Genomic DNA, 17,954 nt, shown 5'->3' with positions numbered 1-17,954 from the left:
TCCTGACTGCCAGTACAAGAGACTTCTGTCTACCCTGACTTCCTAGCTAGAGTGGCTTGACGCAGATAAACCCTTCCTCCCTTCGGTAACTTTCACCAGGGTATTTTATCACAGCAGCAAGGAAAGCAACTATGGGGGTTGGAGAGATGGCTCAGAGGTTAAGAGTGCTGCCTGCTTTTCCAGAGGTCCTGAGTTCAATTTCCAGCAACCATATGGTGGCTCACAACCCTCTGTAATTCAATCTGGTTTTCTCTTCTGACATGCAGGCAGAACACTGTATACATAATAAATTAATAAATATTTAAAAAAGAAATAAAAGCAACTATGACTAAAACCAGCCTCTTATTTGATGACAGACTACGGCTGAGGAAGAGCATGGCACAGCTACGGTGACTTCTTCCCACTCCCAGAAAAGGTATGGGAAAGACAGCAAGAAACAAATCAATAACTACTAGCTATTAATCTAATAAAAAAATTTCAGCACACTGTTAAGTGTTTGTATTTTTAACAAATGGGAATCTGAGGCATTCAAGCAACCATGAGATTGTAAAGTTAACCAAGGGCTGGGAAGTTAAGAAAATGTGGAAGAGGTTGAGATAAATGACCCCTGAGCAGAGTTTGATAGTCCTTGAAGATTGCTCAGATAGCCCATCTGAGAAGAGTGCCACCTCTGCTGGCATGACTTTCCCTTCAGGAGAAACCAGCCCTCTGCTGCTCAGCCCTGCCTCATCACACAGCCCACCTCTTCTAGAGCTTGGTATCTCAAATTCTAATTATAAACCTATTCATTTTCCTTGATTGAACCACTCTTTGGCTACTTATATCTATCTGGATTTTGAGGGTTTTTTTTTTTCCTCTTAAAAACTTTATTAAGGACTGACTACCAAATTCTCATCGTTTTATCCCTTGAGAAAGTTGACTCTATCAGTCCTAATTTAAACTTTAAATTTTACTCATTTGCAATTCTTATCTCACTAATCTTTGCAAAAGTTGGAACGATCCTCAACTTGGGAATCCAAGGAATTTAAATGCATGAAAATTCAGTAATTGCTATGCATAAAAGTTCTAAAAAGTATGACGGCACCTTAACATACAAGCAGTTGGAGGTACGGGTAAGTCATGTCAGCCAGTAACCAACAGCAATGATATTGAGGAAAAATGCAATTGGTCATCACACATCTGTCTACTTATGCAACTGCAATATCTTAGTAACAACATTTACATAATCACATTAGTGAATGTATTCACACCACAAGTTGGAGCTTTTTTGTTAGTTTCAACAAAAAAGAATGAATAAATGAATGAATGAGTGAATAAAGAAAAAGAATCTCTTATTTTATAACTATCATAATTTTTCATAGTGTCACACATTTGAAGCTATTGAATTCAAGTACCAAGAAAAATTAGAACCCCAAGCTGCAAGCTGTACTCACAGGATGGGAGGGCTGATACCCTTAATCCAGGAGGGGAGTGAGGCTCCCCAGCTACTGGTCAGGAAGCATATTTGACAGACCCGGAGGCAGGTCTTCTAATCCTCCATTGGCTACCATCTACTGCCACCATGACAGGGGGTGTTGCTGAGGGAGCGTCCTTCATGCTAACATTCCCAATCGGAAAAGGAGTGCTCCCTGGAGCTGTTCAGGCTACCATCAGAAGCCACCACTGGAAAAACATGGATTTCCTTAGGATCAGGGAAGATACTCACATTACCCTGCTAAGTGCCTCGGTGATGTAGTTAAAACTTTAGCCTTGATTTCTTTATGAGAGACAGGGAGCAGAGCCACAGAGGGTTCTTAAACATCTAGACTGTGCCTGGCTCAGGGCCAACCCACAATGTGTGTGCTTCCTCTCCCAAATGTCATCTACTTCAAGGGCAAGTATTTCCTAGCGATTACAGCATATATCCAAGACATAAAACAATATTTTAATAAACTATTGATGCATATATACACCTACACTTTAAACTACCAAAGTGGGGGGGGGGAGTTATGTGGCTAAAAATATTAGGTCACCTTGGAAAGCAGTCTGAATTAGACTTTGCTTCCCTCTTGACTAACACATCATAGCTGGATTTTAAGTGCCCTTGGCTTCCAGGAATAAGACAGCTAGACATGAACTCTGTTTTTATGACTGAAAGATCTTGCCTGGCACAACACACCCAGGCTCTGACTTTCTAGGCACCATTTCAAAAATGCTTTATCTATCAAAGCAAACTGAAGCTGTGTAGCTTATTATCTTACTCTCAAAGGCATGGATTATCAGGTTTGGACTGGATACAGACAGAATTCTCAAATTGCACGTATCAAATCTGGCCCGGTTGATGGTGGAAATTTCATTATTATAAATGCTTTCTGCCTTTAATATGCATTTCAGAAGATGATCTGACACAGAGAAGCCAAGGAAGAATCATTTTAAAGAATAGCAGAATCTGACTGTAGGCTGTGCTTTGCCATCTCTAGTATGTCATAATAGCTAGAGGTATTTAACTCAATACCTGGACCAGTTTGAGGAATCTATGCCGATCATAGTCTAGGGCATTTGAACCCTTGATCTCCAGTCGGTGGGGCCATGTGGGTAGGGTTGGAAGATGTATGGAATAAGTATGCCCCTGGGGGTGGGCTTTGAGATTTTAAAGACTCTTGCCATTTATGGTGTGTGTTCTCTGATTCATGCTTGTACAAGATGACAGGCCCCAGGATGCTGCTACTGCTGCCATGCCTTGACGACACCATTATTGACTCCAACCCTCTGGAACCACAACTTCTGCCTCAGGTGCTTTTCTATGACTCTGATGACACACCATGACCAGGGCGAGTTATAGAAGAGTCTGTTTGAAGTTTCAGAGCGCTAGAATCCATAAAAAACTCAAGGTCGGAAGCAAGGCAGCAGGAAGGTGGGTGTGTACAAGAGCAGTATCTTAGAGCTTACATCTTGAGAGATAATCACAAGGCAGAGAGCTGACTAGGGATGGTATAGGCTTTGAAAGCCTCAAAGCCTGCCCACAGTGGCTTACTTCCCTCATTAAGTCCATACCTTTTAATCCTTCTCAAAATCCTTCCACCAACTGAGGATCAAGTATTCAAATATATATATGCCTATAGAGAACATTCTCATTCAAACTACCACAGTCTACTCCCTGGCCCAATAGGCTCTAGCCACATCATAATGCCAAACTATAAGCTCAAATAAACTCTGTCTTCTGTAAGTTATCTTTGTCATAGTGTTTCGTGATAACAACAGTAAAATAGTAAAACAAAACAAAATATTGATTGTTGATAATTTTGAGGTTATAGCTCTGCATCAATATGAGATTGTTAGGTTAAACTCAGGGACAGAAATATTTTTCATGAAGGCGAAGGTTTGTGCTGTCTGGGCTTCAGTGATTTTTATGTATTTCCCTAGTCAAGAACCTTGTCTCAGATTCTATGTTCACTCTCACTGGGAAAATAAGATGAGAGATTGGAAGAGTAAAGGAACCATGCTGGGCAGAGGCTTGCCTGCACCCCAGCAGTCCCTTGCTCTGGCCACTTGTCCCTGAGGACCTGATATGACTCCACAGTCAGGACTTCCCAGTGCCCCGAAGACTTCTTACTCTGAGTATGTCTCATACTTAATCTACAAGCTCATCTATTCCCTAGCAATGCTGTCGGCAACATTGTCTGCCCTCATCTCTTCCAACATCTCCTTTGTGCAAATGATTCCAAAGTATTCATGTTTCTGAGCCATAAACTGGCCTACACACTTGTAGGGCTGAACATATTGCCACAGCCCTGCCCACTTTAGTTGTCACATCTTCCTCACCATCTTCTGGGTACTTCTTACAGCCTCGTCCTGCCAAACACATTTTCATTCCACATTCTACTTGTTGAGGTTTTAACCAGACCCTTTTCCAAATAACACTTTCTTTTTTCTAAGAGAGGAGATTTCTCAGTTGTCCCTGGTTCTCACACACCATACTTCCTTTGTTCTCATAGCTCCTTTCTGCTAATATTTCACTGCAGTTTGTGAATGTGAATAGATCAAGTGTTCTTATTAGCTTAGGACCAAGCACAGACATAAGCATGTAACTGTGAGACTTTTATACAAAATCATAAGAGAAATTGTTTCTTTAGTTGGATGCACTACAACATGCTTTTTCCCCCATTTTGAGACCCTGTTCCATTATGTAGCCCAGGCTGACCCAGATCTCATGATTCTGCTCCCACAGGCTCCCAAATGACACAAAAGATTGTCACTACACAAGTGACACAAGATTTTCTCTTAAAAGTTACAGAAAACTTTGAAGAAAATGAGGTTTCTCACCAAAAATCCATGACTGCCTGAAATATTCTTTGGGGAAATGTATTTTTGGACAAAGGACTATTCATTTGAAAACAAACAAATGTTATTAATAGCTTCTAAAGTGCAATTGGACTTGAGCACTGGTATTGACCATGTTTCTGTATAAATTGCTTTGAATACCCCGGGAAGATGAACCTTGGTAACTGATCAATACCAAGAGTCTCTGTTTCTATTGATTTGTCCAAGAACTACTCTTGCAAATTATCAGTCACTGCCCTCAAAAATACTTCCAAAGGCAATTATGTCTTCATGTGTTTAAAGTTATTTTTATTCTAATATATATATGCAATTTGTGATTAATTCAATAAAAATTGCTTACTTTAAGAAATACCGAGAATCAGTAAATCCTTGAATTGGTGGAGTTTTAAATAAATAAGGCCCTCTTACTTCCTCCAAAGTCTGTTAGAGGTCATAGGGTGTGGCTTGTGGCTGCTCGTGAAGGACAGTCGACCACCGTGTGGGATTTCTTCCTCTTCATTCTCCACCTACTTTTTATTTTATAATTTTTTATTGGACAGGATCTCTTACTGAATCTTGAGTTTTTCAGTGTATCTACTCTGGTTGGCCACAGGGCTTGAAGGACCCACCAGTCTCTTCCCCATTCCAATGCTGAGGTTATAAGAAAACCTCTGCGAGGACCACTTCTTCCACAGGTGCTGGAGGTCTGAACTCAGCTCCTTGTGCTTCTGCAGTGAGGACTTCACCCTCAGAGTCATGTCCTAAGCTACAAAAATGTGTTAAATGTCTAATTATCGTTTCTTGGGGGCTCAGAGACGGGACATGGATTAGTCCATGTTGAAGAGACTTCACGTTCTAGCAGACAGGTTCTGGTTTGTTTCGTCACATCCTCAGCAGTGAAGACAAGTGCTGCCTGGACAATGTGGGGTGACGCTGGAGAAGGGCTCAGGTAACCCAGAACTTCCAGAAGGCCAAGAGGCCACTCAAAACTTTTCAGTAGAGAGAGACATTGCCTCTTGTGTACTGCATGCAAAACCACCCATAGCTGTGGAAAGATGCAGTCTCTGTATTCTGAAGCTGTTCCCTGTGCAACGGTGATTTAAATGAGAGTCTGGGACGGACAGAAACTCGATATCTGGGATTCTAAGGCATACAAAAGCTAGCATTCTTGGCACACGCTCTGTCAACAAGAACACGTGGAGGTACTGGAAATGGAAAGTAATGATTTCTTAATGAGAGTCGCTCATTTTAGGTTAAAATGTAACTGTGATGCCAAGAATGCTCAGTGAAGAGAAAATGTTTCTGTTACTTAAAAGAGAGAGAGAGGGAGAGTGGGGAGAGAGAGAGAGAGAGAGAGAGAGAGAGAGAGAGAGAGAGAGGGGAGGAGAGGAGAGGAGAGGAGAGGAGAGGAGAGGAGAGGAGAGGAGAGGAGAGGAGAGGGAGAGCTGGGGCAGGCAGTGGTGGTTCATGCCTATAATCCCAGCAATTGGATTTGGGAGGCAGAGGCAGGTGTATTCTCTTTGAGTTTGAGGCTACCCTGGTCTACAGAATGAGTTCCAGGACAGCTAGGGTTGTTACACAGAGAAAGCCTGTGTAACAACAAGCAACAAGCAAACTTCTATAAAGACAGACTTACTGTGAGTTATCTGTTATCCAGTGAGGGACTATCATTGACACGCTCCCAAAGGGGCATGCTCACATCCCTTACCTTCAGAGCCAAGGAAATAATATGACTTAGAACGGGCCTTACTGTGCTTCACCCTGGAGCACATATTCCTTTTCTGAGAGAGGCAGTTACCCAGCACCCCCACTGGAGTGTTCTATGTAGGAGCATCTCTGCTTTCTTCATTCCTATCAATGCTTCTCAGTCCATTGCAACAGAACCTAGCCCTCCTACAAACATAAACAAGCTTCTCTTTCACAAATGCAATCACCTGGCACGATGCTGTACCTAGATACACACACTCACAGCAAACCCAGCCAGTGTCAATCAATAGTTCTCTAACTCACATTTTCATAAGTGCATGTCATCATATCAGACAGATGATCTAAAATTTAATCAGTCTCCTGTTGATGGAAGGTGATGTTTCTATTTTTATTATAACTATTCCAGCAATAAATTCAACTGATCATATTTTTGCATTTGTATATTATTTTATAGAACTGATCAATAACATTTAAATTCATATGTGAACAGATTATTACAGGTGGAAATATTTTTATATACACAGTATATGAGTTAAAGGAATTAGTTTTCCACCTTCAGTAATATAGCAGGATACAAGATTAACTCAAAAAATCAGTAGCCATCCTTTATACAGATGATAAATGGGCTAAGAAAGAAATCAGAGAAATATCACCCTTCATAATAGCCACAAATAACATAAAATATCTTGAAGTAACTCTAACCAAACAAGTGGAAGGCTTGAATGGCAGGAACTTTAAATCTCTGAAGAAAGAAATTGAAGAAGATAGCAGAAAATGGAAAGGCCTCCCATGCTCTTGGGTAAGTACAACTAATATAGTAAAAATGGCAATCATATCAAAAGCAATCTACAGATTTATTGCAACGCCAGCAAAATTCTTCAGAAACCTCAAAAGAACAATACTCAAGTTCATATGGAAAAGCAAAAAACCCAGGATAGCCAAAACACTCCTGTACAATAAAAGAACCTCTGGAGGCATCACATCCCTGACTTCAAACTCTACTACAGAGCTACAGTACTGAAATCAGCCTGGTATTGGAATAAAAAAAGACAGGAGGACCAATGGAACCAAATAGAAGACTTGGATGTTAATCCACACACCTACAGACACCTGATTTTTGACAAAGAAGCAAAAAATATAAAATGGAAAAGAGAAAGCATATTCAACAAATGGTGCTGGCATAACTGGATATCGACATGTAGAAGAATGAAAATAAATTCATATCTATCACCATGCACAAAATTCAAGTCTGAATGGATCAAAGACCTCAACACAAAAGCAACCACACTGAACCTCATAGAAGAGAAAGTGGGAAGTACACTTGAACACATTGGCATAGAGCACCACTTTCTTAATATAACCCCAGTAGCATAGACACTGAGAGAAACAATAAATGAAACCTCCTGAAACTGAAAACCTTCTGTAAAGCAAAGGACATGGTCAACAAGACAAAATGGCAGCCTACAAAGTGGGACAAGATCTTCACCAACCCTATATCAGACAGAGGTCTGATCTCCAAAATATCTGAAGAACTGAAGAAACTGGTCATCAAATAAAAAAAATGGGGTACAGACCTAAACATAGAACTCTCAACAAATGAATCTAAAATGGCTGAAAGATACTTAAGAAAATGTTCAGTATCTTGAGCCATCGGAGAAATGTAAACCAAAACAATTCTGAGATTACATCTTATACCTGTAAGAACGGCCAAGATCACAAAAACACTGATGACAACTTATGCTGGAGAGGATGTGGGGTAAAGGATCACTCCTCCATTGCTTGTGGAGGTGCAAACTGGTACAGCTGCTTTATAAATCAGTATGGCCATTTTTCAGAAAATTAGGAAACAACTTACCTCAAGACCCAGCAATACCACCTTTGGGTATTTACCCAAAGGATGCTCAATCATACCACAAGGACATGTGCACAACTATGTTCATAGCAGCATTATTTGTCATAGCCAGAATCTGAAAACAACCTAAATGCCCCTTGACCAAAGAATGGATAAGGAAAATGTGGTACACAATGGAGTACTACACACAGGAAAAAATAATGACATCTTGAAATTTGCAGGCAAATGGATAGATCTAGAAAACATCATACTGAGTGAGGTAACCCAGACCCAGAAAGACAAATATCATATCTACTCATTCATAAGTGACTTTTAGATATAAAGCAAAGAAAAAGCAGCCTACAATTTACAATCCTAGATAATCTAGACAACAAAGAGAGACATACATGGATCTACAATAGGAAGTAGGAAAAGACAAAATCTCCTGAATAAATTGGGATCATGGGAGTGTGAGACACCTGCAGGCAAGAAAGACTGGTTGGAAGCAGGATTATACACAGTTTTCTTGTTTTCATGAAGAAAAATGAATTGAATGATAATAGTACTCACAGCAAATGTAGACCAGAAAATTGAACTTTAATTTTAAATTTTCAAGTAACAAAAGCAGAAGTAGAGTTAATGTAGCTTGCTAAAATTAAGTAGATTAAATGAAGTTATCCCAAGAAAATAAATCAGCATCCTATTTTTAAATGATTTCTAGGGGAAAAAAATCTACCCATCTCCCTCTTTATTGATGGAACTACATCCCCAAAAACAATCAACTCAACTTCGGTTCACGCCTTGGATTTCTAGTGACACACGTGAGATTTTGTGATACGTGTATGACAGTGAAATATGTCCACACACATGAGATAGCCACACTCTAGATGGTCAATAAATGCTCGCCAGAGAGATGGGCTAACCATCGCATTACTATGGATGGAAAAAAACAGGTCCCTCCTAACTATTTGGCATCTATCTACTCCATTATCTCTGTCCTTTTTGAAAATCTCAGGTAGGAAGATGAGGAAGAGAAATTATAATATAGAAGCTGATAAAGGTTCTTTGAGAAGTGGCCCAAATGGTAGTGGTGATATTTTATTTAGGTGTATTAGGCAAATAAGTATTTAACCAGCATAGGAGAAAATGCAGGCTTGACCTGATGGCCAGCCTACCTGGCACATAGCACTTCCCAATAAGAAGCATGACACACAATTCCTCTGAAGTCAGATGCTGAATTCTGAAGTAGCGTGAGTAGCCAGGAGCTGGCCTACAGAAGAATCTGCACACCCCAGCTCTCCTGTAATGTGCTTTTTCTGCATAGAAACTACTGTGTTATTAGCACTCACTGTCCAGTCTGGGGTAACGAACCAATTACACTCAGTAGGCTCCCTCCATATAAGGAGTTGTTCACATAAAATAAAGCAAACACTATTCCCTGAAACTTTCTCCAGAGTACTTCATTTCCACTTTTTTTTCCAACACATGGTAATTGCTTTCTTGTCTGTGGATGCCAGTCCAGTAACAATGGCAAACTAGAAACTTCAATGTCTGTGACTTATGAGGAAAAGATACTCACACCTTTGTTTTGAAACTTTTAATAGCATTTTTTGGAGCTGGAGATATTGCTGAGTAACTAATATCACTTGCCATTTTTGCAGTGGACTGGATATTAGTTCCCAACACCATGTCAGGTGACTCACATCTACCTGTGACTCCAGCTTCAGGAGTTCTGCTTTCCACAGGCACTTACACTCATGCATACATACTTACATGCATACTAACACACACATACATACACAGCACACAAAAAGTAAATCTTTGAAAGTGTACACATATATTTCATCTACTCCACCATATTTGTTACCAATATCCTTCATATAAACTACACTTTCGCAAGAATCCTTGCCTATAAGTATCATGACATAGAAAAACTGAATACTAGGCTACAGAAGAAGTCAAAAGAAATCACATGTAAATAGAAGAAAATGCACAGAGAGAAACAAGTGAATGTACATGAGGAGTCAAGATATTTATCAAAGTTGGCACCATGGGAAGCCAAAGTGGACACCAGGCCACACTGTCACACTACGATCCACAGGCCATTAACTCTATGAACAGATGTGAGCCCATACGGAAAGTTTCTCCTTGCACACAAGTCATGAAAAAAATCTTTCCCTGGCCCTGACTCTGTAAGATGATGCTATAAAACTCGTCCTAACGTCTACCCAGCCCTGTGATGGCTGGAGTTGTGAGTGCTATAAATCAGGAGGCAAAGCGAGTTTGTTTTCATCTTAGAAAATTAGGAGATTGCTGACCCAACTGTAACAGTTTATGGTCACAAACATTGCATTCTGTTTAAGCTTTCAAAATAATGTTGCCATCTATGTAAAGAGCCAATGCAGGGCCTTAGGTGGAAATACGTTCTCCAGTTTAGCCACCGTCTACATAGCCACAGCATAGCCATTTTTCTGTTCATGCACTACAAATATTAAGCACTTGACTAAGCCATTTATTTCCTTCCAGAATTCCAAGGCACTGTCTGGATGACAAAGTGAGGGTTACACTTGTTGCCGTCTTAGTGATGTTTACGTTATACCAAGCAAGTTGTGCTCTAAGAGAATCCCCCTTCCAGCTGCCAGCTCAGCCTGAATTTCTGTAAGAAGCCTGCTTATATTTCATGTTTCTTTCGTTTTCCAAAGACATGGATGTCAAGTAATTTTTTTAAGAACTCCTCTCTCCTCTGAAAATTCACTGTCATTTATGGAACTCCTCATAATATTTGGAACATAGGTTCCTGCAATCAGTGTGGTTGTTTAGATCTGCTTTATATAGAATCTGCAGGGATGATAATTCTTAGCATTTCCTTTTCTTGATTTAAACATGTGATTTACTTGAAGCCGTTTTTTAAATCTAAACACAAGCGATGTACATGCAGATGCTCAGGAACACACACATTAAATAATTTTTTTCCAAAAGGACATTTTTTAAAAGTTTTTAGGTTCCAGGGACATCCTAAAAGTACAGAGTGCATAAAATCAAGGAAATGGTGAGCATGAAAAAATTGTTAATGCTGTAATGTGGTCTATATTAAAATAAGATATACTTGGGGCCCAAGGGTGGTGCCACACACCTACAATCACAGAACTGAAGGGTAAGATGGATACTTGGAGGGCAGCCTGGGCTATACAGGAAGAACTGCCCCCAATTAAAGGAGATATACTTCGGTGGTTCCAAGTGGTCAAAGGAGTCTAGGGAATATCTAATAACCCAGTGGGAACAGGCAGGAAAACTTGGATGAAAGATTAATTCTTAAAAAAAAAGACAGGTCATACAGAGAGAATGAAAGACGTTGCCCTTGGCACTGTAATGGTGGCCTAGAGAGTTTGCTCCCAGATAGAGTGTGCCCCACTCTTCCTGGAGACCTGAAGCCCCACTCTTCCTGGAGACCTGAATTCAGCTCCCAAAATCCACATTAGGCTGCTGACAGCCTTCTGTAACTCAGCCTCTGGGGAATCCGAGCTTCCTTTCTGAGATCTGAATTTGATTTACCCCCAACCTCTCTCTCTCTTTCACACACACAGAGAGAGAATTTAAAATGAACTAAATCTTATGAAGAAGAAAAAAGGAGATTCAGAAGGAGGAGGAGAGGGAGAAGGAGAAGAAAAAAATGAAGGAGGAAGAGGAGGAGAGGAAGAGGAAGAAGGAGAAGAAGCAGAAGCAAAGGCTTCCAGGTGGGAAAACAGAAACTACATCTCTGAGCAATACTGTCTTATCCAGCACAGCTGTGGTCTCCTCAGAGCTCCTTGAGTAACATTGGCTTTGGTCTGCTCTTCTCCCTCCTGAAGGACTCACTTGGCTCATTTGCATACTGTGACAGGATCTTGAACGGATGGTCATCCAGGGGCATCTGAGCAAGTCAAGCATTTTGTGCAGATCTGCCAGTCCAATCTGCACACTACAGTTAGTGCCGAAAAGCCCAGGCCCTGGAAAGAAATGGTGCTACACACACACACACACACACACACACACACACACACACACACACACACTAGTCGGGGTGCTAGTCAATCTCTTCACACAGTGCCGACTCTATCCGATAATGTCTGAAGCCATGCTGTGCTGGCTTTAGTGTTTTTGCTTCTGGCTTTTATCCATTTTGACACCGAAATACTTGTGAGATGGATTATACATTCAAGCTGTTATCACCCACTCACACCCTAGCTTGAGTAGTTTTTAGACTTTTTTTATTCTTCACAGCTTCAGACAGTGAGAAGAGAGATTGTGAGGAAGAGCCCTACTGAAGAACTGTCTGCAGCGGGGAGGTTGAGTCCAGGCTAAGAATGCTGTGTACACACAGGGTTCAGTAGTACCTGTCCTATGAATGGAAGAAATCACAAAATGGAACCTCATTGATGTATGACGTTACACATTTCTGGTGGCAGGGTATTATTCAGTTTTTCTTCCTTTGTCTAAAGCCAGTATTCAAAGAGAACTGAGCAAAATGACAACACATTTGTTTAAATTTTCATCTTATTTTTTCTTAATATGTGGTAATATCCTCTTAAAAGTCAGACATAAGATTTAAAGAGAAAATAAGGAGGATATGGTACAAGAATTTAATGGGACCAAGGAGAACTGAGGGAAATTTTCAAGATGGAATCCTTTCATCACAAATCTATGTGTATCTGCTGTGTGTAACGTGTGTGATAATTACAGTGTTAAATAATTTGAGGCAAGATGGCACTAATCGTATAGGAAATGTGGTACAAAATTCAGCGTCTTTCATGAAACTCTGTTCCACTCAGTTATCTTCAGAAGATAGCTATCTTGGGAAGGGCATTGCCAGGGATGACATGGCTGCCCCCGTCCCCTTGTCTCAAGAACAAGTTTGCTCAGTAAACAGAAACTTGACATGGAGCTGAGTCACATGGAGTCCACCAATGGAGTCACCTCCAAGCTAGATACAAAGTCCCAGTGATAGGGCTTTCACATGTTGACACCCTATGGAGCAGACTTTTTGCTGATGCAGCCGACTTTAAGTCCTCCATGCTCCTGGAAGTGAGCCCTCACCTATAGCCCTGTAGGTCACCCCAGCACACTCAATGACGCCTTGCACTAGACTTGGGTGTAGTACATTTCTTAGATCCCCCGGCAGAAATCCACCTAAGGTAAATAGAGATTTGTTCACAACTCTGAAAAGCCACATAACCACCAGGTATTTTGTGAATATCAGGAAGGCATTGCTCGCAGCTCTGGGCACTGAGTATTCTGAGATAACGGTGCCAGCTGATTTAGGGTCTAGTGAGGACTGGGACTCCTGGCTCATAGGCAATGTCTGTTATTGTCATTGGTTAGGAAGGAAGCTGCTTTAGGCCAATGGCTTAACAGAATACAGCCAAGCTAGAAGAGAGAGAGAGAGAGAGAGAGAGAGAGAGAGAGAGAGAGAGAGAGAGAGAGAAGGCAGAGTCAGAGCCAAGCCATGTACCCCCACTGGAGACAGACACTGGATGCCAGATGGAACTTTACCCCGTAAGCCACAGCCACATGGCAATTCACAGATTAATGACGATGAGTTAGTTTAAGAAATAAGAGCTAGCTAAAATATGCCTAAGCTACTGGCCAAACAGTATTGCAAATAATATAGTTTTGGTGTGATTATTTCGAGCCAGGGTTCTCGGGAAATGAATAGCAGAAGGGAAAAGATGATTGCTTGTATTTTTTTTGTAAGGCCACTAATCCCATTCAGGGACAGTTCCCCAAGGCCCCATAGAGTACAATAATATGTGGGTTTTAAGTGTGGTAATATTCAGAGTATGGTAGAGCCATTATCAGAAACCATGATCTGTACTGGGAACAGGAAACTTTTTCAGTGACTAAGTAAACACACAGTCTAATCCCCAGTGGGGTAGAGCAGTCTCTTGGTGATAACACGCATTAGTATATGATAATAAAAGAATTAAAATTATGATACCATGTTGGGGGTATTTTGATTTTGTTGGTCATGGAGATACTTTCACAAGTAATAACAACAGTTTGCAAATAGACATCTGCAAAATGACATGCACAGTGCGGTTGCTCTTAACTCCCTCCTTAGCTGAGAAGTAGAGCCCATGGGAATGGAGAAACAAGCAGAGCCGTGATGCTAAGCAAAGCCTGTGAAGTTCAGAATCAGAATTGTAAACTCTGTTTACAGTGCTTAATGGGATAGCAGAGCACAGTGCTTCTTGGGAAAGAAACCTCCAGACACCTGATTAAATGTTTGTGTCTGTCCACGCTGTTATTGTGGGCACGGCAGTCGTGGCCTCAGCCCGGTCCTGTTGCCTCCCAGCACTGCTAGAGTCCATAGTTCATTCATCCCATACAGCCTCCCTCAGCACCTGAGTTACTCCAGCAATCTTACCTGACTCAGCAGTCGTACAGAACTGAAGGCTGCAGACATGGTCTAGGTGTGCAACTCAAAGCATGCAGCTGTTTTGCTTTGTAGCCTCGAAGTTTCAAGAAGTGGTGATTTCTATCTCCTTAATCCTTTGCAGTGTTCCCCCTTGCCCTTCTCATTCTGAAATGCTCAGTGATGTTGTAAAAGATTTCCTTTTCTTTTTGAAGCTTCCATAGCTGGATTTGGAATCACGTTAATATTTCAAATACAACCACACATCTTCTTATTCAAATATTCTTCTTCGAAATGTAGCTCATTCGGCACAACTTCTTTTCACTGAAACTTTCCAAGTGTTAAAGGGAAATTAGCAGATGTGCAAGATAACAATGCACTGGGTGGACATCACAAATGTTAAAGAGAAACTAACGCAGATACAAGGAATGTTAAAGAGAAATGATCCACCTTATAAAATCAAGGGAACAGTGATGGATGTAACAAATGTTAAGGAGACAGTAACAGGTGTGTGAGGATCACGGTGCCAGAGATAGATGCGATTTCTTCTAGAGGTTCTGTGCCCCTGCATTCCACTGTGGCTGACTATAATGAAGAATTCTTTATTTGGCGGGCAAGTGCTAGCATGATTGCATATTATGAAACTGATGAACTAATTAATAGATGTTTGCTTCTCTTTGCTCAATGAGGTAGAGAATATTCAGTTAACAGATATTTACTTAAACTCCATGTACCCCCAAAAGACTTGGCCAGTCCCTCCATCATGCTTTCACATAAGCACCCGTAAGTAATGCAACACTCCCAAGAATCTCAGTGTTTGTAGAAAGATATTGGATTTGCCCATATGCCCATCCTTAAAAATGATTTTTTACTCTATAAGCTTCAGTGTTTTGCCTGCATGTGTGTGTATGCCTTGCATTCAGCCTGGTGGGCCTTCTGCAAGAGCAGCAAGAACTTTAACAAACCCAGCTGGCTTTTTGTTTGTTTTTGTTTGGTTGATGGCTTCTTCCTTTTGTTTTTCTTTTATTTTTGTCTTTTGTTTGTTTTTGGTTAGGGTTTTGGTTTTTGTTGCTTGTTTTGAGATTGGGTCTCTCTGTGTAGCCCTGGCCTGGAACTCTCTACATAGACCAAGCTAGCCCGGAATATACAGTGCCTGCCTGCCTTTACCTCCCAGTGGTAGGATTAAAGGCGTATACCACCATAACTGGAAATGTTCCAATCAAAGAAAATCATAAGTTCCCTATATAAGCCCTGGCCTGGGAAAACTGAAACCCCAGAAGTTGCGCCTCAAGTTGTGTAAGCCAGATGGATTGGGAGGGGTCATTTCTACCACTGCTTTGTACTTTCCAAACCACCCGGGAGTGCCAGCTTGGACAGAACTTTAGCAAGCTTTTTGGTGAGAGTTTTGACACTTCTGTTTCCGGTCCCCTTGGAAATATCACAGAATAAGTTTTCTGGGCAGGATTTCAGTAGTGACAGCCAACTCAGAATTATAGACATGAAAACGTGTACAAAAACTTCAGAACTTCTGAAGGCTTGGGTTGAATCAATGTTCAAGTTGTACCTTTCCTCCACGACTCTAAGTTAGGAGAAGGATGGAAGTGTGGAGAACTTCCAGGCTGCAAGTACCCAGAGCACAGTTTTGACCTTGAGCTATAGGCTTGATACAGATATCAGGAGGCCACCTGTGCGGGGTTGGGTCCTCTGCGCTGTTGAGGCCATTCACTCTTCACTCTTTTCTTGCATTGTTATTGCAATGTTATTGCATGACTTTCTTCCTCCGGGTCCACCTCTTGACTTGAAAGGAAATGTTTCCTTGGTCAACCTTCATTATATATGGATTTACATATCATTGCTATCTTTAGCTGTAAGAGAAAGATCAGAATGTATTTTGTACTAACTAGGATCATCATGTTCTGAGAAGCTTGATTATAGGGATATAGTAACCAAATAGTATACTAAGTTTACAGTGCCCATATCAATATTATGGCCCCTTCCCTATAACTCATTTGTCTCAGGGGATGGTTATGAAAGTCTCTCCACACAAGGCTATGCTGGTGCCTAGCACACACCAGCCTCCAGATGATTGTTCTTCCTAGGTATCAAGTCAATTCTTCTCTCCTTGGGCATTGATGTGGCTAAACAACTGACGCTTACCTGAAGGACATTGACCAGATATAGTCTGTGTGAGAACTCTTGTTAAGAATGTCCAATGAGCAATTCCACCAACTATTTCTGCCTGGGTCAGAAGGAGCTGGGTTTCACAGGGGTGTGATGTGTGTGGAGAAGTGTGGAGCACACACCATTGCTGACCTGTATCTGATGTACGGGCAGCCCATGTGACAAATGCTTTCTGCATCTGTCACTTCTCTCCTCAGAGGGACAGAAGACTGAAGAGGGACTGCCCAAGAAAGGAAGGGTTTCTACTATTTCATGGTTTCAGCATGGAAGGGAAAACATAGAATGTGTGATGTAGGATCCTCACATCAGGAAGCACAGAACCTTTAAAGGTCACCCCTATTGAATGACTTGTCAAGCAGGGCAACTCTGCCTCTCATGGACCTCCCAGGCTTCAAAGAATGTCCCAATCATGAGACCAGGCATCCAAAGCTCTAGCCTGGGCAGGACACTTTAAATTCCACAACACAGTCAATTTCAATGAATTTCTTATCACCGTGTTCATATTCCATCCTGATGGTGGTGAGAAGATCCGGTTTAGTTCCCATCCTTAGCCTGAGCAGAAGCTGTTTCTGGGATGGTGGCTATGACAGAGTCATTCGACCCGAGAACAAGGCTGCTTTGCCACAGGACAGACTGGGCTCTGAGCAACACAACTGGAGCCTCTAAACAAGATTAGAGAAACCACCACTGCAATCTCTGGCTGCAAGTTGTAGGTGCCAATTTATGTCAGAGGTAGTTCCTAGCCATTTTGCCTCAATACGAGACTGCCATTGCCTCTGGTCCAGGCTGTTGCAAACCATGAGAAGTCCCAATTGTAACTGTTCCGGGAAACTCTGACCTGGAAACCTTGTGTGGCATCTCTGTCGACCAGCCTGCCTCTCATACCCCCAAATCCCACAACAAAGCTGCTCCTTGGGTGCCTCTGCTGCACTGATAGATTCTGCTAGCACCTTGCCCATGTCAGCCGCATCACAGTGTATTCTAATAACGCTACTCATGCTCTTTAGTGTCTTTGCTAAATTGACTCACAGCCTACATGTCACTGGCCTGTCAATGCCGCTCCTGTCATGTCAACATGAATGACAGAGCTTACCAATGAATGATATGTTTGCAAGCCACTGAGTGGGTAGAAAATCGAAGAAAAAAAGATCCCCAAAGAGATGAAAGCCACCTTGGCATCCGTCTTCAATGTGTGAAAGAGAGACCCAGCACCCTCTGTAGCTTATTCTGGGATGGGTAGCATAGCTCTTGGGGACATTAAAGAACCTGGGACTTCTGTTTGAATAGAAGAATGAAGGCCTCAGATATTTAACATATACAGTATAATGATTATGAACATGTTTTCAAATTAGCATATCCCTCGCAAACTGCACCTCCATGGGGGAAGGACACACTCAGCTCTATTCAGAGGCACTTGGCCTACACCCAGAGGCTTCTAGCATTGGCTCTTGTCCATCAATGTAGGTGTAAGTCACCTATGAACTGGAAGCTGCAGAACCAAGCCTGTGAAATGCCTTCACTTCTAGCAGGTTAACCTCTGGTCAT

At 41.6% G+C, this 17,954-nt stretch overlaps 1 long non-coding RNA gene across 1 annotated transcript in view; it reads right to left on the bottom strand.

Moving 5' to 3' along the window:
- The window catches only part of LOC126514560 (uncharacterized), a 68,255-nt gene extending 53,991 nt beyond the window's left edge, over nucleotides 1-14,264 (bottom strand). Inside the window, exon 1 of the long non-coding RNA XR_007595610.1 lies at nucleotides 14,241-14,264. This is a non-coding gene — a long non-coding RNA (uncharacterized lncRNA). The remainder of the gene's footprint in view (nucleotides 1-14,240) is intronic.
- Nucleotides 14,265-17,954: the final 3,690 nt, after the last annotated feature.

Source organism: Alexandromys fortis, unplaced genomic scaffold, assembly GCF_014885135.2.
Source record: "Alexandromys fortis isolate MF-2015 unplaced genomic scaffold, M_Fortis_MF-2015_v1.1 scaffold_18, whole genome shotgun sequence".
Taxonomy (NCBI): domain Eukaryota; kingdom Metazoa; phylum Chordata; class Mammalia; order Rodentia; family Cricetidae; genus Alexandromys; species Alexandromys fortis.
This window is presented reverse-complemented; position numbering and strand designations above follow the sequence as displayed.